The sequence below is a fragment of the Anas platyrhynchos genome, chromosome 9 (assembly GCF_047663525.1).
Source record: "Anas platyrhynchos isolate ZD024472 breed Pekin duck chromosome 9, IASCAAS_PekinDuck_T2T, whole genome shotgun sequence".
Lineage (NCBI taxonomy): Eukaryota > Metazoa > Chordata > Aves > Anseriformes > Anatidae > Anas > Anas platyrhynchos.
The window spans coordinates 16,345-42,759 of NC_092595.1; the positions used below are offsets into that span (position 1 = coordinate 16,345).

The 26,415-nt window shown below is 48.5% G+C and overlaps 2 long non-coding RNA genes across 3 annotated transcripts; both read right to left on the reverse strand.

Moving 5' to 3' along the window:
* Positions 1-20,211: 20,211 nt before the first annotated feature.
* Positions 20,212-26,059, reverse strand: LOC140003202 (uncharacterized). Of its 2 annotated transcripts, XR_011811440.1 has the most exons (4): positions 24,714-26,059; positions 24,101-24,194; positions 23,327-23,418; positions 22,332-22,646 (listed from the first exon to the last, which is right to left on the reverse strand). It is a non-coding gene; the product is annotated as an uncharacterized lncRNA (long non-coding RNA). The 2 variants fall into 2 exon arrangements; XR_011811441.1 differs by lacking the exons at positions 22,332-22,646; positions 23,327-23,418 and adding an exon at positions 20,212-20,314.
* Positions 20,947-22,152, reverse strand: LOC119717747 (uncharacterized). The gene is made up of 3 exons (XR_011811319.1): positions 21,766-22,152; positions 21,261-21,321; positions 20,947-21,100 (listed from the first exon to the last, which is right to left on the reverse strand). It is a non-coding gene; the product is annotated as an uncharacterized lncRNA (long non-coding RNA).
* Positions 26,060-26,415: the final 356 nt, after the last annotated feature.

Genomic DNA, 26,415 nt, shown 5'->3' on the forward strand with positions numbered 1-26,415 from the left:
CTCAAGCCCTAACACTAAAATACTTCGAAACCCCTACAGGCCTAATCCAAACTGTTTACCACACTAAACCCCTGAAGTCCTATGCCTAAAAGCCCTTAGGACACTTAGGACGCTCAAAACCCAAACCCAAAACATTAGGATTCTCAAAACCATGAACAACAAGATTAGGACGCTTAAAGCCATAACCCCAAAATTAAGATGCTCAAAACACAAAGCCAACCCAAAACACTAGGATGCTCAAAACATCAGGACGCTCAAAACTCTAACCCAAAAATTCAGATGCTTAACACCCAAAGCCCTAACACAAAACATTAGGACGCGCAACACCGTAACCCAAAAAATTAGGACGCTCGAAACTCTAACCCTGGAAAACCTAACCTGAAAAAAAAAAAAAAAAAAGGGATCTTAACACACTAACCCTAAATAACTGACCAAAAATAAAACCCTAGGACCCTAACCCTAAAAAACATAGCAACACTCCATCCCACAAAAAACTCTAAAACCCTAACACGCTAACCCTGAAACCCTTAAAACCCTGTTAAAACTCCAACCCAGTTATACACCAGTTACCTCCCTTAAAGGATATAGAGGAGCTCTCTCAGATACGGCCGTCCTACTTCTCATGAACGCAGCCGGAGGTCGGTCTCATTCTGGTGCTCATGGTGGTGGAAGCAGGGGCAACGGTGGTACTGCTGGAGATACCACAGCCACCTGTGGTGGTTTTACCGTGCTGGGCAGCTAAACCCCACAACCGCTGTCTCACTCCCCCTCCTTTAGATGAGGAGGGGGAGAAGTAAAGCAAAGAACAACTCACGGGTTGAGATAAGGATAATTTAATTAAAGGGAAATAATTATAATAGTTAAATTGTTTAGTTCATGGTAGTCTTTATTTAATTAAGGGGAAAAAAAAAGGGAAAGGGGAAAAGGGAGGGGAAAAGGGAAAATAAAAAGAAGGGACGAAAACAAACAAAATAAATGAAAGCTCTATGGAAGTGCAGAGGAAAGAAATTGCTCTCTACTTCCCACAAATGAGCGATGATTGACCATGTCCTTGAAGCAAGGCCTCAACGCACGCAGCCGGTGTTCGAGAGGAGGACCGACGTCTTCTCAATGAGAGCCCACCCCTCCCCTCTTCTTCCTGTTTCCACCTTTTATTGCTGAGTGTGACATCCCATGGTATGGAATATCCCTTTGATTGGTTTAGGTCAGCTGCCCTAGTGATGTTTCTCTCCTCGCTTTTTGCCCATCCCCTAGGAGGGTTAGAGAAAGGCCCAATGCTGTGCCACTGCTGCTCAGCAGTAGACACAACGCTGGTGTGATAACGCTGCTGTTCCAGCTAGAAGTACAGAGTACGGCACTGTATGGGCTGCTGCTGGGAAAGTTAACATTCCAGCCAGACCCAGTACACCACCAGAGCTGGATTGTTACGATATGGAGACGGTAGGTTATCCAACGGCTCCCGTTTATTATCTTTTTATTTTTCCTGTTCTTCTTCTTCTTCAAAATTTCTTACCTGCTTTTAGTGTAAATATTAAGGCCGTAAAAGGACATGAAGTCATCCTGATCCATAATCCTGCATAATCACTTCCTTCCCGGCAAGAAGGTTCCTTCGAATTAACATGTGTATTTAAGGCCTGACAAATACAGTCTTCAAAGGATCCTAAAACGGGCCGAAAGGCATGCGGTCTTAAAGGCTCCTTTGGCCATTCTATCACACAATACTGGACCATTTTTTATTTACTTTTTACGTTTCTGGGGCCTCTCTCGTTCCAGTTTCTAACCGTTATTCCTAATGGACTTTCTGGTGGTATGTCTGGTAATTTGCTCCCTTTCTTCTGGTCCCTGGTCTTCGGTTTTGTCTCACCCATCTAGGAATGTTACTCTGGCGATTCCCACAGCCCTTCGTTACCTTAATAAGAGTGTCTTAAAGAGGATTTAAGATCTATCACCCACCCACAAATCCTATAGGAATCCCTTCGGTCCTTCACCGGCCAAGTCCCTCGCGGAACATTGGAACAGTGGTAAAGAAGACCTCCACAATCGCTTCGGAACTCAATTCCGTCTCAGTCACACTCTTACACACACAGGCAACAGAAACCCATCCAACAGAACAGTATACGCTTTAAACACTTACGACTCCGTTGTCTTCATTCAGATCTTCACACGCAGAATTACGGGCAAAATATACTGCTGCAGCCAGCAAGGGAGCTGAAAAAAAATCAAACCCTTAGCTTACCTTTATTCAGGTTCGAGATGCCATTAGTCCCGACCAGACTCGAACAGCAGCCACCAAATGCTGGGGCGCCTCTCCTAGATCAAATAAGAATTCAGGAACCAAAGCCCTCCCGGACAAGCCCCCTGGTGTCATACATGACTGGGTCCCAAACTGGATTGCAATTAAATTTTACAATTTTTTAAATAAATAGAGGTAAACGAGAAGTTGCTCGCAAACACATATACTGTGCCAGATGCCCTTCAGCAAGTGCCCAGAGGCAGACAGGATGTCTTCACCAACACAGTCCAGACAATGTATTAGTACACCCATGCACTGCCACGTTAATCACTAACTGCCAGACAGGACAGATCAAGACCAAACACATACACACAGGCACGCCACAAACACTACAAACAAAACACACAACACTAGGCCCAAGAAAAAGTGACCCCCAGGGGAACGCCCTACTGCAACAGCAAGTCAGAACAGGTGCTCTGCACCAGACCCTACCAGAGACTCAAATGTCACGACACACGACTGGAAGAACTGCCAGAACTGGGATGATGGAGGCCTAAAAAGCCTGCCTTCAAGACAAGAGACCAGAAGGATGGGGAGTGAAAACTCCCTAAGAAGACACTTAGGAATTCGATTCCCAAGCAAGAGCTCCTGATGCGGCCCAGATGACTTCTGCAAGAGTGAGGATGGAAACAGATGTGCATTATATTCGGTTTGAGATCGCAAGACCTCACACAGATCTGCAGTTCAAGCAGCGACTGCAAGACAAGAAGTGCTCTGATCAGAGTCATGATGACAAAACAAGCATGGAGGCCCTTCAGCACAGCTACCAAGTCACCTATCTGATCAGTCCGGTCTAAAAAGCCAGGAGGATATCAAGACCCGAGAAGCACAGAACAGACACTGCAGAAGCAACACCACAAGACAGACAAACTGAAGGAAACTGTCCTGCCTGGTACACGCACTCACACTACAAAATAATCCTGCTGCTCCTATTAGCCTGGTGACCCAGCCTGAGCCACCCTCACAGTGGCATCAACTCTATTCAGCCAGCAGGCTCCATGCTGCTCTGGCTCCCAGCTCCCATTAGCCACCCCACATATGCAAATACCAGGTGCCCCCCAACTTAGCTCTCAGGTTGCTGCATGGTAAAGTTTCTCTGCCTCAAGAAATGCACAGGCACCGATTGTCATCTTACTCAATTGCCAGGCTCATCATCAGCTGCAAAAACAGAGAAACAGCATTCACTAGGACACCAGCCCCATTGCTCACCTTCTCCACAATGCTGACTACTGCTGATGCAACATACGATTGTGCTCACGTGTTCCTCTCCGAGTCCAAGCTCCAACAGTGCAGCCAGTATCATCCACACCACCTGGGAAAACAAAGGGATTAAATGATCATTGCGTTCACAACAAGTCAGCCAACTACGGTTTTTTTGTTTGTTTGTTTTTTTGTGTTTGTTTCCTGTATTTTTTTAAATCAGTTTTACCTAAACAACGTGCAGAGAGCAGACAAGAGACCTGGGGTGTTTCTAGAAGCAACAATCCCCATGCTTTTGCTGCAGCTTTTAATATTGAAAGGACAGCACGACCATTCAAGTAACTGGAACTTTTTCAAATGGAATTAAGTCAAACAGGTTCATCATCACTTGCAAAAACAGAGAACCAGCATTCACTAGCACGCCAGCCCTGACACCCACCTCCTCCGCAACGCTGACTACTACTGATGCAACATACCATTGTGCAATACCTCTCTGTTCCCAGCTCCTTTACCTCAGCTGCTCAGTAGCTCCACAGGACAAATGGGCCCGGGCGGCGCCGCGCCGAAATGGGCCCGGGCGGCGCCGCGCCGAAATGGGCCCGGGCGGCGCCGCGCCGAAATGGGCCCGGGCGGCGCCGCGCCGAAATGGGCCCGGGCGGCGCCGCGCCGAAATGGGCCCGGGCGGCGCCGCGCCGAAATGGGCCCGGGCGGCGCCGCGCCGAAATGGGCCCGGGCGGCGCCGCGCCGAAATGGGCCCGGGCGGCGCCGCGCCGAAATGGGCCCGGGCGGCGCCGCGCCGAAATGGGCCCGGGCGGCGCCGCGCCGAAATGGGCCCGGGCGGCGCCGCGCCGAAATGGGCCCGGGCGGCGCCGCGCCGAAATGGGCCCGGGCGGCGCCGCGCCGAAATGGGCCCGGGCGGCGCCGCGCCGAAATGGGCCCGGGCGGCGCCGCGCCGAAATGGGCCCGGGCGGCGCCGCGCCGAAATGGGCCCGGGCGGCGCCGCGCCGAAATGGGCCCGGGCGGACTTATTCTGCAGAGAAGAAGGTGAGCCTGCTCACTCTCGAGGCACTACTGCACTTATGCGGTCAAGAGACATTACCCCACTGTTTCCCAAAAACAACTACCTGGAAACACCTAATAAACATACTTCTAATATGTCAATTCAAGGACATCAAGACTAGAAGGTTCCAAGGTCTAAACACTCGACAGACAGAAAACACACAGGCAAAAGCTCCAGAAATATAACAAACTGTCCCTAAACCTGAAAGAGACTACCCCTTACATGCCCACTGCTGCCATTTTCAGATACACGCTCACACAGGGAGCCTCCATCATACATTTCTCCTAAACCCTGCTGCTTCACTTTGACAGCAAGGTTATGACTTTGATAAGATTTGACATAGATTTAAAGGCTCACAGAAAGCCCCGTAATTCTGCAAAAATCAGAAGGGACCCAGAACCACAAAGCAAACACACAAAGTAACATCACCATACCATCCGTAAAACTGCCATAACAACTACTCACCTGAGGAAGAGCTGCGTGCAATACAGGCACCTACTACTAGATTGCTTTACTATGACAGATCCTACCAGTTATCACTTCAAAAAGACATGCGTACCGGTTTCTACTGGAAAACGCATCAGTCCATAGACTCTGACCCACCTAAAGAACCCTCCAAAAGACTGAAGGAAAAACAAAGCACTTACCCAAAAGTGCAGCCCAGGCAGAGGGAGCTCTCTCATGGCATACCTGCAACTCAGTTACCATTAGGTCCCACCTGGAACCTGAAGCCAATCACCTGGGAAAGTGCAGGGGGGAAGCACAAAAAAAAAAGCAGAAAGAGGAAGAGCAGCAGCTCTGGTTTATTTGCTTCTTTATGTGGCTTAGCTCAACAGCATGCAGAGTGCAGACAGGAGAAATGGGGTGTTTCTAGAAACAAAAATCCCCATGCTTTTGCTGCAGCTTTGAATACTGAAAGGACAATACTACCACGCAAGTAAATGAAGCTTTTTCAGCCGGATTTAGCTCAGACTTGTATTTACGCAGGAAGAAAACTCTAGGAGCAGAAAAGATTATGCGCCAAAGAGGAATTCAATTCCATTCCACTCACAGGAAAAATCACTTACTTCAGTAGGCTAACTGAGAACCAAAAGGCTATGCTCACGGGTCAAAACACACTACAGGACACTGGGACCAGGCCCTCTGCTGCATCCACTTAAAACCCATCCCTACACTCACCAAGGTGCAACCCCAACACAAAAAAAAACAGACAAAGCATTTCAGCACCTGCTTTGTTCCGATTCTAAAGACTAACACCACAGACCACATTGCCTGGGACACCTGATAAACAGAAGAGAAAGCAGCAATACCCTTTTCAAGCCATCCCTGCACGTGTCGCTCCTTGATCATCTGCAAACTCTTCTCCAAACCTCAACCGCTTCTGTGGAGAGCCTGCCACGGCACCTGCAAAGCAAGATGGATACCCTTCGCACTCACCTCGTGCTACTTGGCTGTTCTGCTCCAATCCAGCTCACAACCAGCCCAACCTTCTCGTGCTGCTCTTCAGAGTGCAGCTTGGCCCTTCTGAGCCTGTGTGAGACAAATGTGAAACAAAAAGGAAAGCACAGGCTGAAGCAGCATCCAAAGCCACAGCACAGCTGGGACAGTTACTCTCATCTGCTCCCTTACCTCAGCCCCCTCACCTGCCCTCGAGGAAGATGCTTCCATCTGCTCTCTAGGCCAGCTACAACACCTCTGAAATATAAAATAAACAGGATTTTTACTGTATTTTGTGCAGTTAACTAACTGCAGTGACAACTGCACCCCTGAAGTACCTTCTACATCTGCTCATCGCTCACCTTGCCAAAAGCAGCTCCGGTCAAGTCCCGTGTTGTACACTGTGTTTCACCTTAAACGAATTAAAACAGCCACAAGAGAATCAATCATTCACCTGCCACCATTAGCACCCATCCCTCAACAACACAAGGAACCCCACTTACAACTTTATCATTTCAAAACAGCAGCCCCCTTGCCTCAGCACCTCAGAAGTAGATCAAGCCAGTCACCGAGTTGCCCACCGAGTGCTGAACAGTTCCAGAAGGAGCTCTTTCCTGTGGGCAGTTCCTACTACGGTATACACTCTACTGGGGACAGAATAGAAATAAAAATAAAAGTTTCAAAACCCCATATCTGTAAGCTTTCGAGATTCGACAGACCTCCTCAAGCACACCGTTCAAGCACTATGCAAACAGCTGCTCACAAGCAGATATACTCTCCCAAATCCCCATCTGCCAACCACCAGACATGACTGTGCCAGCTGCCCTTCAGTATGTGCCCAGAGGCAGACAGGATGTCTTCGCCAACACAGTCCCATCAATGTATTAGTACACCCATGCACTGCCACATTAATCACTAACTGCCAGGCAGGACAGCTCTAGAGCAAACACGTACACACACAGGCACGCCACAAACACTACAAACAAAACACACAACACAAGGCACAAGAAAAAGTGACCCCCAGAGGAAAGCCCTATGGCAACAGCAAGTCAGATAAAGGTGCTCTGCACCAGACCCTACGAGAGACTCAAATGTCACGACACGTGACTGGAAGCAACTGCCAGAACTGGGATGATGGAGGCCTAAAAAGCCTGCCTTTAAGACAAGAGACCAGAAGGATGGGGAGTGAAAACCCCCCAAGGCGACACTTAGGAAATCAATTCCCAAGCAAGAGCTCCTGATGCGGCCCAGATGACTTCTGCAAGAGTGAGGATGGAAACAGATGTGCATCATATTCGGTTTGAGATCACAAGACCTCAAACAGATCTGTAGTTCAAGCAGCGACTGCAAGACAAGAAGTGCTCGGATCAGAGCCATGATGACAAAAGAAGCATTGAGGCCCTTCAGCACCGCTTCCAAGTCACCTGTCTAGTCAGTCCGGTGTAAAAAGTTAGGAGGATATCAAGACCCGAGAAGCACAGAACAGACACTGCAGAAGCAAACAGGACAGACGAACAGAAGGAAACTGTCCTGCCTGGCGCACGCACCCAAGCTACAAAATAATCCCGCTGCTTCTATTAGCCTGGTGACCAAGCCACAAGCAGCCTGCACGTGACCCAGCCTCAAGTCTATTCAGCCAGCTAGCTCCATGCTGCTCTGGCTCCCAGCTCCCATTAGCCACCTCAGATATGTAAATACCAGGTGCCCCCCAACTTAGCTCTCAGGTTGCTCAATGGTAAATTCCTTCCACCTCAAGAAATGCACAGGCACCGATTGTCAGCTTAGTCAATTGCCAGGCTCATCATCAGCTGCAAAAACAGAGTACCAGCATTCACTAGGACACCAGCCATGATGCCCACCTTCTCCACAATGCTGACTACTGCTGATGCAACATACGGTTCTGCTCACCTCTTCCTCTCCGAATCCAAGCTCCAACAATGCAGCCAGTATCATCCACACCACCTAGGAAAACAAAGGGATTAAATGATCCTTGTGTTCACAAGTGACCCAATGGTGGTTTTTTTATTATTGTTTTTTTGTCTGTGTTTCCTGTTTATTGTTGGGTTTTTTTTTCAAATCTGCTTTTGCTCAACAGCATGCAGACTCCAGACAAGAAAACTGGGGTGTTTCTAGAAGCAACAATCCCCATGCTTTTGCTGCAGCTTTTAACATTGAAAGGACAACACGACCCAGAAAGTAACTGGAACTTTTTCAAATGGAATTAGCTCAAACTTTTATTTGCATTGAAAAAAAATCTAGGAGCAGAACAGATTATATGCCAAAAAAATTAATTCCATTCCATCCCCGGGAAAAAAATCACACACTCTTGTTGCGAAGCACGGACGAAAGCACAACAGACACCAGCAGAGTCAGATCATGCTTCACCATTTTATTGCCCGAATAGCCTAACTTTTATAGTGAACTTTACAGGGGTGGACAGTGTTTCACACAAGATTATTGGTCAAAAGCACTCAGACAAACCGTTAAGAAAATAACACCACCTGCAAGAAAAGAACCCCCCTTTTGATTAGAAGTTAGGAAAACAACCCCCTTTGTGCTTAACGGTCACGTAGGCCTAGTCCTTGAGGCCAGCTGCTGATAACAATATTTTCTGAGTTCCTTAATTGGGTGATGTGGGAGTCATTGCCGTGGGAGCTTCTCACAGTTACTTGCTCAGCTACAGCAGGCCCTGAGATTTCTAAGGCCTACCCCTGGTTGCTTAAGGCAAGCTTAGATCGAACAATTATGCCAATTCCCAACATACTCTCATCCCCTCCTGTACCTCAGCCGCTTGCCTGCCCCACGTGGCACATGCTTCCATCTGTTCTCTTCACCCACTTATAGCACCTCTAAAAGGCAAACTGGAATTTTACTCTATTGGACGTAAGAAAATAACTGCAGTGACAACTGCACCCCAAAAATAACAGCTACCTCTGCTCATCACGCACCAGAGTCACTGCAGAGGCAGCTGGTTGAGACATCCTGCACTGCACACTGCGTTTCAGCCTGAACAAAAGAAAAACACAGGCAGAAGATAAACATTCAGCTGCCAGCAGTAGCACCCATCCCTCAACAACATAAGCAACCCCATCTTTACTTTTATCCTTTCAAAACAGCAGGCCACTTGCCTCTGGACCTGCAAATTAGGTCCAAGCTTGAAAGGAGCGGCCAGCATCACCCACGCCACCTGGGAACACAAAAGGATACAATGACCACTGTGCTTGCAAGCACCCACCTGCCACACTGCTCCTCTATCCCAAACAGCCTCACCTCGGACCCTCACAGGGAAACACCTGAGCTTCTTTCCCTTTGCTTCGGATAAGGGATGACCAGGCTGACACCACTCACCTTCCCTCAGAGCTTCGTGACATGAGGATTTCCCTTCCCTCTCCACAACTGCACAAAGCACCTGCAGAGGCAAGAGAAACACACACTCTGAAACAGCCACAGCGTACCTGCTGCAAGACCTCTCTCTTCCCAGCTCCGGTACTTCAGCTGCTCACCAGCTCTGAGATTCCACGTTCACAGCGCCACAGCAAACTCTGCCCAGGCCACACAACACACACTACACAAGCTACATTGCCCAACACACACAAGCTGGTACATTCCCACCCAACAATCAGTCACATCGCACAGGAAGGCTGCTGCACACTCCTAGAAACCAAACCTACCAGTCCTGAGGAGCTCCCCACTTCCTCCTGGAAACCACGCTCAGCACACACACTATTCACCCCTCAAAAACAAAAAAAGTTAGAACATAATCACACAAAAAAAAAAAAACAACCGAGCTCCACAAATGCCAAAAAGACATGCACACACAGCAGCCTCGGCAGGGGTAATCACAGACTTACCCTTTGCAGATAAAAAACGTGACTCTGATACATCCCTGCTCAGTCTCTTGGCAATGCTGCATCTACACTGTCAAGCCACAGGTACCACGCAATCAAGCTGGTTTTAGTCCTCTACAGAATAAAACGAGTGGCTTTATACGTCTAGAGATTAAAGTGCAGCTCAAAAACAGAGGAGTATCGCACCATCCTAAAAAACAATAAGCCACAAACCTCTACTAAACGTCCCTCTCTTAAGTGAATTCCAAGCACTTAAAAATTCTAGAAATCTATAGACTCCAGCCTGCCTAGAGAACCCTGCAACTGACTGAAGGAAAAACAAAGCACTTACCCCAAGGAGCAGCCCAGGCAGAAGGAGCTCTCTAATGCCATGCCCGGGGCTCATATAGCATTTGGCCCCGCCCAGCACCCAAACCCAATCACCTGGAAAAGGGGAGTGGCAAAGCACAAGGAAGTAGAAAGAAAGCAGGAGCAGAAGCAGCTGCTTTTTATTACTTTCTTTGTTTGTTTTTTTTTTTTTTTTTTTTTAAGATCTGCTTTACTTGAAAAACATGCAGAGAGCAGACAGGTGACCTGTGGTGTTTCTAAAAGCAACAATCCCCATGCTTTTGCTTCAGCTTTTAATATTGAAAGGACAACACGACCAGGCCAGTAACAGGAAATCTTTTTAATGGAATTACGTCAAACAGGTTCATCATCACTTGCAAAAACAGAGAACCAGCATTCACTAGCACGCCAGCCCTGATACCCACCTCTTGGACAACGCTCACTACTACTGATGCAAAACGCTACTGTGCAATACCCCTCTGTTCCCAGCTCCCTTACCTCAGCTGCTCACTACACTTACCTGAGAAATGGGGCCGGGCGGACTTATTCTGCAGAGAAGAAGAAGGTGGCCCTGCTCACTCTAGGCACTACTGCACTTATGCGGTCAAGAGACATTACCCCACTGTTTCCCAAAAACAACTACCTGGAAACACCTAATAAACATACTTCTAATATGTCAATTCAAGGACATCAAGACTAAAAGGCTGCAAGGTCTAAACACTCGACAGACAGAAAACACACAGGCAAAAGCTCCAGAAATATAACAACCTGTCCCTAAACTTGAAACAGACTACCCCTTACGTGCCCATTGCTGCCATTTTCAGACACATGCTCACACAGGGAGCTTCCATGATACATTTCAACTAAACCCTGCTCCATCACTTTAACAACAAGGTTGTAACTTTGATAAGATTTGACATACAGGCAAAGAATCACAAAAAGCCCCGTAATTCTGCAAAAATCAGAAGGGACCCAGAACCACAAAGCAAACACACAAAGTAACATCACCATACCATCCGTAAAACTGCCATAACAACTACTCACCTGAGGAAGAGCTGCGTGCAATACAGGCACCTACTACTAGATTGCTTTACTATGACAGATCCTACCAGTTACCAACTCAAAAAGATATGCGTACCGGTTTCTACTGGAAAACGCATCAGTCCATAGACTCTGACCCACCTAAAGAACCCTGCAACTGACTGAAGGAAAAACAAAGCACTTACCCAAAAGTGCAGCCCAGGCAGAAGGAGCTCTCTCATGGCATACCTGCAACTCAGTTACCATTAGGTCTCACCTGGACCCTGAAGCCAATCACCTGGGAAAGTGCAAGGGGGAAAGCACAAAAAAAAAAATCTGAAACGAGCAGTAGCTGTGGTTTCTTTATTCATTTATATGGCTTAGCTCAACAGCATGCAGAGTGCAGACAGGAGAGCTAGGGTGTTTCTAGAAACAAAAACCCCCATACTTTTGCTGCAGCTTTGAATATTAAAAGGACAAACTGATCAAGAAAGTAAACTGATTTTTTTTTCCATCTGGAATTAGCTCAATATTTTATTTACATAAAAAGAAAAATCTAGGAGGAGAACAAATTACATGGAAAAAAAAACAATTCCATTCCACTCACAGGAAAAATCACTTACTTCAGTAGGTTACCTGAGAACCAAAAGGCTACGCTGATGGGTCAAAACACACTACAGGACACTGGGGTTCAGGCCCTCCGCTGCACCCACTTTAAACCCATCCCTACACTCATCAAGGTGCAAGCCCAACACAAAAAAAACAGACAAAGCATTTCAGCACCTGCTTTGTTCCGATTCTAAAGACTAACATCACAGCCCACGTTGCCTGGGACACCTGATAAACAGAAGAGAAAGCAGCCATACCCTTTTCAAGCCATCCCTGCACGTGTCGCTCCTTGATCATCTGCAACCTCTTCTCAAATCCTCAACCGCTTCTCTGGAGAGCCTGCCATGGCACCTGCACAGCAAGACCCTTCGCACTCACCTCGTGCTACTTGGCTGTTCTGCTCCAATCCAGCTCACAACCAGCCCGCCCTTCTCGTGCTGCTCTTCAGAGTGCAGCTTGGCCCCTCTGAGCCTGTGTGAGACAAATGTGAAACAAAAAGAAAAGCATAGGCTGAAGCAGCATCCAAAGCCACAACACAGAGAGAGAGATACTCTCATCTGCTCCCTTACCTCGGCCTCCTCACCTGCCCTCGAGGCAGACGCTTCCATCTGCTCTCTTAGGCCAGCTACAACACCTCTGAAATATAAACAGGATTTTTACTGTACTTTGTTCAGTTAACTAACTGCAGTGACAACTGCACCCCTAAAGTACCTGCTACACCTGTTCATCGCTCACCTTGCCGAAAGCAGCTCTGGTCGTCAAGTCCCATGTTGTACACTGTGTTTCAGCTTTAACAACTGAAAATAGACACAAGAGAATCATTCAGCTGCCAGCATTAGCACCCATCCCTCCACAACAAAAGGGACCCCATTTACAATATTATCGTTTCAAAACAGCAGCCCCCTTGCCTCAGCACCTCAGAAGTAGATCAGGCCAGTCATCAAGTTGCCTACTGAGTGCTGAACAGTTCCAGGAGGAGCTTTTTCCTGTGACAGGCTCCTCCTAGGGTTTACACTCTACTGGGGACAGGAAAGAAATAAAAATAAACATTTCAAAACCCCGTATCTGTAAGCTTTCAAGATTCAGCAGACCTCCTCAAGCACACCGTTCAAGCACTATGCACACAGCTGCTCACAAGCAGATATACTCTCCCAAATCCACATCTGCCAACCACCAGACATGACTGTGCCAGCTGCCCTTCAGTACATGCCCAGAGGCAGACCGCATGACTTCGCCAACACAGTCCGGACAATGTATTAGTACACCCATGCACTGCCACATTAATCACTAACTGCCAGGCAGGACAGCTCCAGACCAAACACGTACACACACAGGCACGCCACAAACACTACAAACAAAACACACAACACAAGGCGCAAGAAAAAGTGATCCCCAAAAAGAAAGCCCTACGGCAACAGCAAGTCAGAACAGGTGCTCTGCACCAGACCCTAGGAGAGACTCAAATGTCACGACATGCGACTGGAAGCAACTGCCAGATATGGGATGATGGAGGCCTAAAAAGCCTGCCTTCAAAACAAGAGACCAGAAGGATGGGGAGTGAAAACCCCCCTAAGAAGATGCTTAGGGATTCAATTCCCACGCAAGAGCTCCTGATGCGGCCCAGATGACTTCTGCAAGAGTGAGGATGGAAACAGACGCGATCTCAAACCGAATATGATGCACAAGACCTGAAACAGATCTGCACTTTCAAGCACTTCTTGTCTTGCAGTCACTGCTTGATCAGAGCCATGATGACAAAACAAGCATTGAGGCCCTTCTGCACAGCTAACAAGTCGCCTACCTGGTCAGTCCAGCCTAAAAAGCCAGGAGGATATCAAGACCCGAGAAGCACAGAACAGACGATGCAGAAGCAACACCACAAGACAGACAAACTGAAGGAAACTGTCCTGCCTGGCGCACGCACTCACGCTACAAAATAATCCTGCCTCTTCTATTAGCCTGGTGACCCAGCCACAAGCACCCGGAACGTGACCCAGCCTCAACCACCCTCACAGTGGCACCAAGTCTATTCAGCCAGCTGGCTCCATGCTGCTCTGGCTCCAGGCTCCCATTAGCCACCCCAGATATGCAAATACCAGGCGCCCCCCAACTTAGCTCTCATGTTGTTGGATGGTAAATTCCTTCCACCTCAAGAAATGCACAGGCACCGATTGTCATCTTAGTCAATTGAAGGCTCATCATCAGCTGCAAAAAACAGAGTACCAGCATTCACTAGCACGCCGGCCATGATGCCCACCTTCTCCACAATGCTGACTACTGCTGATGCAACATACGGTTCTGCTCACCTCTTCCTCTCCGAAACCAAGCTCCAACAGTGCAGCCAGTATCATCCACACCACCTGGGAAAATAAAGGGATTAAATGATCATTGCGTTCACAAGAAGTCAGTCGATGGTGTTTTTGTTGTTGTTGTTTTTTGTGTTTGTTTCCTGTATTTTTTTAAAATCTGCCTTAGCTCAACAGCATGCAGAGCACAAACAAGAGAACTGGGGAGTACCTAGAAGAAACAATCCCCATGCTTTCGCTGCAGCTTTGAATATTAAAAGGACAATACGACCCAGCAAGTAACTGGAAATTTCTTAACTGGAATTAGCTCAAACTTTTTTTTTTTACATTGAAAGAAAAATCCAGGAGCAGAACAGATTATACACCAACAAAATCAATTCCATTCCATCCCCAGAAAAAAATCACATACTCTCATCCCCTCCTGTACCTCAGCCGCTTGCCTGGCCACATGGCACATGCTTCTATCTGTTCTCTTTCACCACTTATAGCACCTCTAAAAGGCAAACTGGAATTTTACTCTATTGAATGTAGGAAAATAACTGCAGTGACAACCGCACCCCAAAAACAGTTACCTCTGCTCATCACGCACCAGAGTCACTGCAGAGGCAGCTCGGGTCGAGAGGTCCTGCACTGCGAACTGCACACTGCATTTCAACCTGAACAAAGAAAAGACACAGGCAGAAGATAAACATTCAGCTGCCAGCAGTAGCACCCATTCCTCAACAACATAAGCAACCCCATCTTCACTTTTATCCTTTCAAAACAGCAGGCCACTTGCCTCTGGACCTGCAAATTAGGTTCAAGCCTGAAAGGAGTGGCCAGCTTCACCCACGCCACCTGGGAATGCAAAAGGATACAATGACCACTGTGCTTGCAAGCACCCACCTGCCACACTGCTCCTCTATCCCAAACAGCCTCACCTCGGACCCTCACAGGGAAACACCTGAGCGTCTTCCCTTCGCTTCGGATAAGGGATGACATGGCTGACACCACTCACCTTCCCTCAGAGCTTCGTGACATGAGGATTTCCCTTCCCTCTCCACAACTGAACCAAGCACCTGTAAAGACAAGAGAAACGCACACTCTGAGGCACCTCACAGCCACAGCGTACCTGCTGCAAGACCTCTCTCTTCCCAGCTCCGGTACTTCAGCTGCTCACCACCTCTAACTCAGATTCTTCGCTCACAGCAGCACAGCAAACTCTGCCCGGGCCACACAACACAAACTACACAAGCTACATTGCCTAAGACACACAAGCTGGAACGTTCCCACCCAACAATCAGTCGCATTGCACAGGAAGGCTGCCGCACACCCCGAGAAACCAAACCTACCAGTCCTGAGCTGCTCCCCACCTCCTCCTGCCAACCACGCTCAGCACACACACTATTTGACCATCAAAAAAAACAAAATCTTAAAACATACACACACAAAAAACAACTAAGCTCCATAAATGCCAAAAAGACACGCACACAAAGCAGCCCCAGCAGGGGTAATCACAGACTTACCCTTTTGCAGAGGAAAGAGCAGACTCTGATACAACCCTGCTCAGGCTCTTGGTAATGCTGCATCTACACTGCCACCTCGGACCCTTACAGGGAAACACCTGAGCATCTTCCCTTCAGATAAGAGATGACCAGGCTGACAACACTCACTTTCCCTCACTGCTCTGTGACACAAGTATTTCCCTTTCCTGTCCACGACTGCACAAAGCACCTGCAAAAAAAAAAAAAAAAAAGACAGAAAAGCGCACTCTGAGGCACCTCACAGCCACAGCATACCTGCTGCAATGCCTCTCTCTTCCCAGCTCCGGTACTTCAGCTGCTCACCAGCTCTAACTCGGATTCTTTGCTCACAGCACCACAGCAAACTCTGCCTGGGCCACGCAACACATACTACACAAGCTACATTGCTTAAGACATATGAGCTGGAACATTCCCACCCAATAATCAGTCGCATCGCACAGGAAGGCTGCTGCACATTCCTAGAAACCAAACCTACCAGTCCTGAGCAGCTCCCCACCTCCTCCTGCCAACAACGCTCAGCACACACACTATTTACTGCTCAGAAAAACAGAAAGTTAAAACATACACACAAAAAAAAACAACCAAGCTCCACAAATGCCAAAAAGACATGCACACACAGCAGCCTCAGCAGGGGCAATCACAGACTTACCCTTTGCAGATGAAAAGGTGACTCTCATACAACCCTGCTCAGTCTCTTGGTAATGCTGCATCTACACTGTCAAGCCACATGTAGCATGTAATCAAGCTGGTGAAACTCTCCAGGGAACTAAAACAAGTGTTTTTATACACGTAGAGATTAAAATACAGCTCAAATACAGGAGCATATGTGACCATCCCAAAAAACAGTGAGCCAGCAGCCTCTACTAAATATCACTCTATTTCAAGCACTTAGAAATCTAGAATTCAAAGCACGTAGAAATCTAGAACTCCACAAACTGCAGCCTGCCTAGAGAATCCTACAACTGACTGAAGGAAACACAAAGCACTGACCCCAAAGAGCACCCAAGGCAGAAGGAGCTCTCTGATGTCGTGCCTGGGGCTCATATACCTTTTGTCCCCACCCAGCACTTAAACCAAATCACCTGGGGAAGATGAAGGGCAAGGCACAAGAGAGTACGAAAAGAGCAAGAGAATCAGATGTTTTTTTTTCTTTCTTTTTTAAAATGAGCTTTATCTCAAAAGCATCCAGAGAGCAGACAAGGTATCTGTGGTGATTCTAGAAGCAAAAATCCCCTTTTACTTTCTCTGCAGGTTTTAATATTGAATTGAAAATATCACCACGCTAGTAACTGAAACTTTTTGAACTGGAATTAGTTTAAACAGACTCACCCCCATATGAAAACACAGAGAACCAGCATTCACCAGCATGCCAGCCCTAATACCCACCTCCTGCACAACATTCACTACTACTAAGGCAACATATCATTGTGCAATACCTCTCTATTCCCAGCTCCTTTACCTCAGCTGCTCAGTAGCTCCACAGGACAAATGGGCCCGGGCGGCGCCGCGCCGAAATGGGCCCGGGCGGCGCCGCGCCGAAATGGGCCCGGGCGGCGCCGCGCCGAAATGGGCCCGGGCGGCGCCGCGCCGAAATGGGCCCGGGCGGCGCCGCGCCGAAATGGGCCCGGGCGGCGCCGCGCCGAAATGGGCCCGGGCGGCGCCGCGCCGAAATGGGCCCGGGCGGCGCCGCGCCGAAATGGGCCCGGGCGGCGCCGCGCCGAAATGGGCCCGGGCGGCGCCGCGCCGAAATGGGCCCGGGCGGCGCCGCGCCGAAATGGGCCCGGGCGGCGCCGCGCCGAAATGGGCCCGGGCGGCGCCGCGCCGAAATGGGCCCGGGCGGCGCCGCGCCGAAATGGGCCCGGGCGGCGCCGCGCCGAAATGGGCCCGGGCGGCGCCGCGCCGAAATGGGCCCGGGCGGCGCCGCGCCGAAATGGGCCCGGGCGGCGCCGCGCCGAAATGGGCCCGGGCGGCGCCGCGCCGAAATGGGCCCGGGCGGACTTGCTTTCTAGAGATGAAGGAGGTGACCCGGATCACTCTCTAGGCACTACTGCACTTATGTGGTCAAGGAACCCTACCCCATGGTTTCCCAAAAACAACGTACCTTTTCTTTTTCTTCGTGTCTTTTATTTACGTAGAAAGAAAAGTCTAGGAGCAAAACTGATTACATGCCAAAAAAAAAAAAAATCAATTCCATTCCACTCACAGGAAAAATCACTTACGTCAGTAGGCTACCTGAGAACCAAAAGGCTATGCTGATGGGTCAAAACACACTACAGGACACTGGGACCAGGCCCTCCACTGCACCGAATTAAAACCCATCCCTACACTCACCAAGGTGCAAACCCCAACACAAAAAAACAGACACAGCATTTCAGCTTCAACACAGTTTTCAGAACTGCTGGAAAGCAAGCTTCATACTCAGCGAGGCGTGCTCAGGCTACACAGGAGGGGGCTTAGGGCACCTCTTTGACTACCAAAGACGACCGCCATCAGCACCTGCTTTGTTCCGATACTAAACAATAACATCACAGCCCACGTTGCCTGGGACACCTGATAAACAGAAGAGAAAGCAGCCATACCCTTTTCAAGCCATCCCTGCACGTGTCGCTCCTTGATCGTCTGCAACCTCTTCTCAAATCCTCAACCGCTTCTGTGGAGAGCCTGCCATGGCACCTGCAAAGCAAGACCCTTCGCACTCACCTCATGCTACTCGGCAGTTCTGCTCCAATCCAGCTCACAACCAGCCCGCCCTTCTCGTGCTGCTCTTCAGAGTGCAGCTTGGCCCCACTCAGCCTGCGCGAGACACCTGCAAAAGAGAAAGAAAAGCATAGGCTGAAGCAGCATCCAAAGCCACAGCACAGCTGGGACAGTTACTCTCATCTGCTCCCTTACCTCGGCCTCCTCACCTGCCCTCGAGGAAGATGCTTCCATCTGCTCTCTTAGGCCAGCTACAACACCCCTGAAATATAAACAGGATTTTTACTGTATTTTGTTCAGTTAACTAACTGCAATAACAGCTGCACCCCTGAAGTACCTGCTGCATCTGTCCATCGCTCACCTTGCCAAAAGCAGCTATGGTCAAGTCCCGTGTTGTACACTGTGTTTCACCTTAAACAAATGAAAACAGTCACAAGATAATCATTCAGCTGCCAGCATTAGCACCCATCGCTCAACAACACAAAGGGACCCCATTTACAATATTATCATTTCAAAACAGAAGCCCCCATACCTCAGCACATCAGAAGTAGATCAAGCCAGTCACCGAGCTGCCTACCGAGTGCTGAACAGTTCCAGAAGGAGCTCTTTCCGTGACAGGTTCCTCCAAAGGTTTACACTCTACTGGGGACAGAATAGAAATAAAAATAAAAGTTTCAAAACCCCATATCTGTAAGCTTTCAAGATTCGACAGACCTCCTCAAGCACACCGTTCAAGTGCTATGCGAGCAGCTGCTCGCAAGCAGCTCAAATCTCCCACGCCCAACATCTGCCAAACACCACAGAGATGACTGTGCCAGCTGCCCTTCAGTACGTGCCCAGAGGCAGACCGGATGTCTTCGCCAACACAGTCCAGACAATGTATTAGTACACCCATGCAATGCCATGTTAGCTGTCATCACTAACTGCCAGGCAGGACAGCTCCAGACCAAACACGTACACGCACAGGCACGCCACAAACACTACAAACAAAACACACAACACATGGCGCAAGAAAAAGTGACCCCCAAAAGGAAAGCCCTATGATGGCAACAGCAAGACAGATACAGGTGCTCTGCACCAGACCCTACCAGAGACTCAAATGTCACGACACGCGACTGGAAGCAACTGCCAGAACTGGGATGATGGAGGCCTAAAAAGCCTGCCATCAAGACAAGAGACCGGAAGGATGGGGACTGAAAACCCCCTAAGAAGACACTTAGGAAATCAATTCCCAAGCAAGAGCTCCTGATGCGGCCCAGATGACTTCTGCAAGAGTGAGGATGGAAACAGACGCGATCTCAAACCGAATATGATGCACAAGACCTGAAACAGATCTGCAGTTCAAGCAGCGACTGCAAGACGAGAAGTGCTCGGATCAGAATCATAATGACAAAACAAGCATTGAGGCCTTTCAGCACCGCTTCCAAGTCACCTGTCTAGTCAGTCCGGTGTAAAAAGTTAGGAGGATATCAAGACCTGAGAAGCACAAAACAGACGTTGTAGAAGCAACACTACAAGACAGACGAACAGAAGGAAACTGTCCTGCCTGGCGCACGCACTCACACTACAAAATAATCCTGCCTCTTCTATTAGCCTGGTGACCCAGCCACAAGCACCCTGAACGTGACCCAGCCTCAACCACCCTCACAGTGGCACCAAGTCTATTCAGCCAGCAGGCACCACGCTGCTCTGGCTCCCAGCTCCCATTAGCCACCCCAGATATGCAAATACCAGGCACCCCCCAACCTAGCTCTCAGGCTGCTGCATGGTAAAGTTCCTCCGCCTCAAGAAATGCACAGGCACCGTTTGTCATCTTAGTCAACTGAAGGCTCATCATCAGCTGCAAAAACAGAGTAACAGCATTCACTAGCACGCCGGCCCCATTGCTCACCTTCTCCACAATGCTGACTACTGCTGATGCAACATACGATTGTGCTCACGTGTTCCTCTCCGAGTCCAAGCTCCAACAGTGCAGCCAGTATCATCCACACCACCTGGGAAAACAAAGGGATTAAATGATAGTTGCATTCAGAACAAATAACCCAATCGTGGTTTCTTGTTGTTGTTGTTTGTGTGTGTGTTTCTTGTATTTTTTTCTTTAAATCTGCTTTAGCTCAACAGCACGCAGAATGCAAACGAGAACTGGGGAGTACCTAGAAGAAACAATCCCCATGCTTTTGCGGCAGCTTTGAATATTAAAAGGACAACACGACCCAGCAAGTAACTGGAACTTTCTTAACTGGAATTAGCTCATACTTTTATTTGCATTGAAAGAAAAATCCAGGAGCAGAACAGATTATACACCAACAAAATCAATTCCATTCCATCCCCAGAAAAAAATCACATACTCTCATCCCCTCCTGTACCTCAGCCGCTTGCCTGCCCCACGTGGCACATGCTTCCATCTCTTCTCCTTACCCACTTATAGCACCTCTAAAAGGCAAACTGGAGTTTTACTCTATTGGACATAGGAAAATAACTGCAGTGACAACCACACCCCAAAACCAACAGTTACCTCTGCTCATCACGCACCAGAGTCACTGCAGAGGCAGCTCGGGTCGAGACGTCCTGCACCGCGCACTGCACGCTGCATTTCAACCTGAACAAAGGAAAGACACAGGCAGAAGATAAACATTCAGCTGCCAGCAGTAGCACCCATCCCTCAACAACATAAGCGACCCCAGCTTTACTTTTACCCTTTCAAAACAGCACTCCACTTGCCTCTGGACCTGCAAATTAGGTCCAAGCTTGAAAGGAGCGGCCACCATCATCCACAACACCTGGGAACACAAAAGGACAAAACGACCACTGTGCTTGCAAGCAACCCCCTGCCACTCTGCTCCTCTATCCCAAACAGTCTCACTTCGGAACTTCACAGGGAAACACCTGAGCGTCTTCACTTCGCTTCGGATAAGGCATGACCTGGCTGGCAACACTCACCTTCCCTCAGAGCTCCATCACAGGAGGATATCCCTTCCCTGTCCACGACTGCACAAAGCACCTGCAGAGACAAGGGAAAAGCACACTCTGAGGCACCTCACAGCCACAGCGTACCTGCTGCAAGACCTCTCTCTTCCCAGCTCCGGTACTTCAGCTGCTCACCAGCTCTAACTCAGATTCTTCACTCACAGCACCACAGCAAACTCTGCCCAGGCCACACAACACACACTACACAGGCTACATTGCCTAAGACACACAAGCTGGAACGTTCCCACCCAACAATCAGTCGCATCGCACAGGAAGGCTGCCGTACTCTCCGAGAAACCAAACCTACCAGTCCTGAGGAGCTCCCCACCTCCTCCTGCCAACCACGCTCAGCAAACACACTATTTACTGCTCAGAAAAACAGAAAGTTAAAACATACACACGCAAAAAACAACTGAGCTCCACAAATGCCAGAAAGACATGCACACACAGCAGCCTCGGCAGGGGTAATCAAACTTACCCTTTGCAGATGAAAGAGGTGACTCTCATACAACCCTGCTCAGTCTCTTGGCAATGCTGCATCTACCCTGCCAAGCCACATGTAGCATGAAATGAAGCTGGTTTTAGTCCTCTGGAAAATTACAGAAGTAGGTCTATGCATCTAGAGAATAAATTTAGCTCAAAAACAGAAGAGCATCCCACCATCCCAAAAAACAGTGAGCCAGCAGCCTCTACTAAATATCTCTCTATTAAGTGAATTCCAAGCACTTAAAAATTCTAGAAATCTATAGACTCCAGCCTGCCTAGAGAACCCTGCAAGTGACTAAAGGAAAAACAAAGCACTTACCCCAAGGAGCAGCCCAGGCAGAAGGAGCTCTCTGATAGCATGCCTGGGGCTCATATACCATTTGGCCCCGCCCAGCACCCAAACCCAATCACCTGGAAAAGGGGAGGGGCAAAGCACAAGGAAGTAGAAAGAAAGCAGGATCAGCAGCAGTTGGATTTTGTTTTCTTTATTATTTTTTTTTTAAATCTGCTTTACTTGAACAATATCCAGAGAGCAGACAAGAGACCTGGGGTGTTTCTAGAAACAACAACCCCCATGCTTTTGCTGCAGTTTTTAACATTGAAAGGACGACACAACCAGGCCAGTAACTGGAACTTTTTTAAATAGAATTAAGTCAAACAGGTTCATCATCACTTGAAAAAACAGAGAACCAGCATTCACTAGCACGCCAGCCCTGATACCCACCTCTTGGACAACGCTCACTACTACTGATGCAACATACAGTTGTGCAATACCTCTCTGTTCAAAACTCCTTTACCTCAGCTGCTCAGTAGCTCCACAGGACAAATGGGCCCGGGCGGCGCCGCGCCGAACTGGGCCCGGGCGGACTTATTCTGCAGAGAGGAAGAAGGTGAGCCTGCTCACTCTCCAGGCACTACTGCACTTATGCGGTCAAGAGACATTACCCCACTGTTTCCCAAAAACAACTACCTGGAAACACCTAATAAACATACTTCTAATATGTCAATTCAAGGACATCAAGACTAAAAGGCTGCAAGGTCTAAACACTCGACAGACAGAAAACACACAGGCAAAAGCTCCAGAAATATAACAAACTGTCCCTAAACTTGAAACAGACTACCCCTTACGTGCCCACTGCTGCCATTTTCAGATACACGCTCACACAGGCAGCCTCCATCATACATTTCTCCTAAACCCTGCTGCTTCACTTTGACAGCAGGGTTATGACTTTGATAAGATTTGACATAGATTTAAAGGCTCACAGAAAGCCCCGTAATTCTGCAAAAATCAGAAGGGACCCAGAACCACAGAGCAAACACACAAAGTAACATCACCATACTATCCGTAAAACTGCCATAACAACTACTCACCTGAGGAAGAGCTGCGTGCAATACAGGCACCTACTACTAGATTCCTTTACAGTGACAGATCCTACCAGTTATCACTTCAAAAAGACATGCGTACCGGTTTCTACTGGAAAACGCATCAGTCCATAGACTCTGACCCACCTAAAGAACCCTCCAAAAGACTGAAGGAAAAACAAAGCACATACCCAAAAGTGCAGCCCAGGCAGAAGGAGCTCTCTCATGGCATACCTTCAACTCAGTTACCATTAGGTCCCACCTGGAACCTGAAGCCAATCACCTGGGAAAGTGCAGGGGGAAAGCATAAAAAAGCTGAAAGAGGAGCAGCAGCAGCTGTGGTTTTATTAACTTCCTTATATGGCTTAGCTCAACAGCATGCAGAGTGCAGACAGGAGAAATGGGGTGTTTCTAGAAACAAAAATCCCCATGCTTTTGCTGCAGCTTTGAATACTGAAAGGACAATACTACCACGCAAGTAAATGAAGCTTTTTCAGCCGGATTTAGCGCAGACTTGTATTTACGCAGGAAGAAAACTCTAGGAGCAGAACAGATTATGCGCCAAAGAAGAATTCAATTCCATTCCACTCACAGGAAAAATCACTTACTTCAGTAGGCTATCTGAAAACCAAAAGGCTATGCTCATGGGTCAAAACACACTACAGGACACTGGGGCCAGGCCCTCCACTGCACCGAATTAAAACCCATCCCTACACTCACCAAGGTACAAGCCCAACCCAAACACAGAAACAGCATTTCAGCCTCAACACAGTTTTCAGAACTGCTGGAAATCAAGCTTCATACTCAGCGAGGCGTGCTCAGGCTACACAAGACAGGGCTTTGGGCACCTCCTTGCCTACCAAAGAAGACAGCCATCAGCACCTGCTTTGTTCCGATTCTAAAGACTAACATCACAGCCCACGTTGCCTGGGACACCTGATAAACAGAAGAGAAAGCAGCCATACCCTTTTCAAGCCATCCCTGCACGTGTCGCTCCTTGATCGTCTGCAACCTCTTCTCAAATCCTCAACCGCTTCTGTGGAGAGCCTGCCATGGCACCTGCAAAGCAAGATGGATACCCTTCGCACTCACCTCGTGCTTCTTGGCTGTTCTGCTCCAATCCAGCTCACAACCAGCCCGCCCTTCTCGTGCTGCTCTTCAGAGTGCAGCTTGGCCCCTCTGAGCCTCTGCGACACACCTGTGAAACAAAAAGAAAAGCATAGGCTGAAGCAGCATCCAAAGCCACAGCACAGCTGGGACAGTTACTCTCAGCTGCTCCCTTACCTCGGCCCCCTCAACTGCCCTCGAGGCAGATGCTTCCATCTACTCTCTTAGGCCAGCTACAACACCCCTGAAACATAAACAAGATTTTTACTGTACTTTGTGTAGTTAAGTAAACTGCAGTGACAACTGCACCCCTAAAGTACCTGCTACATCTGTTCATCGCTCAGCTTCCAGCATTAGCACCCATCCCTCCACAACAAAAGGGACCCCATTTACAATACTATAGTTTCAAAACAGCAGCCCCCTTGCCTCAGCACCTCAGAAGTAGATCAAGCCAGTCACCGAGTTGCCTACCGAGTGCTGAACAGTTCCAGAAGGAGCTCTTTCCTGTGACAGGTTCCTCCAAAGGTTTACACTCTACTGGGGACAGAATAGAAATAAAAATAAAAGTTTCAAAACCCCATATCTGTAAGCATTCAAGATTCGACAGACCTCCTCAAGCACACCGTTCAAGCACTATGCAAACAGCTGCTCACAAGCAGATATACTCTCCCAAATCCACATCTGCCAACCACCAGAAATGACTGTGCCAGCTGCCCTTCAGTACGAGCCCAGAGGCAGACAGGATGTCTTCGCCAACACAGTCCCATCAATGTATTAGTACACCCATGCACTGCCACATTAATCACTAACTGCCAGGCAGGACAGCTCCAGACCAAACACATACACGCACAGGCACGCCACAAACACTACAAACAAAACACACAACACAAGGCGCAAGAAAAAGTGACCCCCAGAGGAAAACCCTACGGCAACAGCAAGTCAGAACAGGTGCTCTGCACCAGACCCTACGAGAGACTCAAATGTCACGACACGCGACTGGAAGCAACTGCCAGAACTGGGATGATGGAGGCCTAAAAAGCCTGCCTTCAAGACAAGAGACCAGAAGGATGGGGAGTGAAAACCCCTTAAGAGGACACTTAGGAATTCAATTCCCAAGCAAGAGCTCCTGATGCGGCCCAGATGACTTCTGCAAGAGTGAGGATGGAAACAGATGCGATCTCAAACCGAATATGACGCACAAGACCTGAAACAGGCCTGCTCTTTAAGCAGCGACTGCAAGACAAGAAGTGCTCGGATCAGAGCCATGATGACAAAACAAGCATTGAGGCCCTTCAGCACAGCTACCAAGTCGCCTGTCTAGTCAGTCCAATCTAAAAAGCCAGGAGGATATAAAGACCCGAGAAGCACAGAACAGACACTGCAGAAGCAACACTACAAGACAGACGAACAGAAGGAAACTGTCCTGCCTGGCGCACGCACGCTACAAAATAATCCCGCTGCTTCTGTTAGCCTGGTGACCCAGCCACAACCAGCCTGAACGTGACGACCCAGCCTGAACCACCCTCACAGTGGCACCAAGTCTATTCAGCCAGCTGGCTCCATGCTGCTCTGGCTCGCAGCTCCCATTAGCCACTCCAAATATGCAAATACCAGGTGCCCCCCAACTTAGCTCTAAGGTTGCTGCATGGTAAAGTCCCTCCGCCTCAGGAAAGGCACAGGCACTGATTGTCATCTTAGTCAATTGAAGGCTCAGCATCAGCTGCAAAAACAGAGTAACAGCTTTCACTAGCACGCCGGCCATGATGCCCACCTTCTCCACAATGCTGACTACTACTGATGCAACATACGATTGTGCTCGCCTGTTCCTCTCCGAGACCAAGCTCCAATAGTGCAGCCAGTATCATCCACACCACCTGGGAAAACAAAGGGATTAAATGTTCGTTGCATTCACAACAAGTCAACCAATGGTGTTTTATTTCGTTGTTCATTTGTGTGTGTGTGTTTGGTTTTTTTTTTGTTTGCCTGTTTGTTTTTTTTGGGGGGGATCTGCTTTAGCTCAACAGAATGCAGAGTGCAGACGAGACCTGAGGTGTTTCTAAAAGCAACAATCCCCATGCTTTTGCGGCAGCTTTGAATATTAAAAGGACAATACGACCCAGCAAGTAACTGGAACTTTCTTAACTGGAATTAGCTCAAATTTTATTCTTATTTT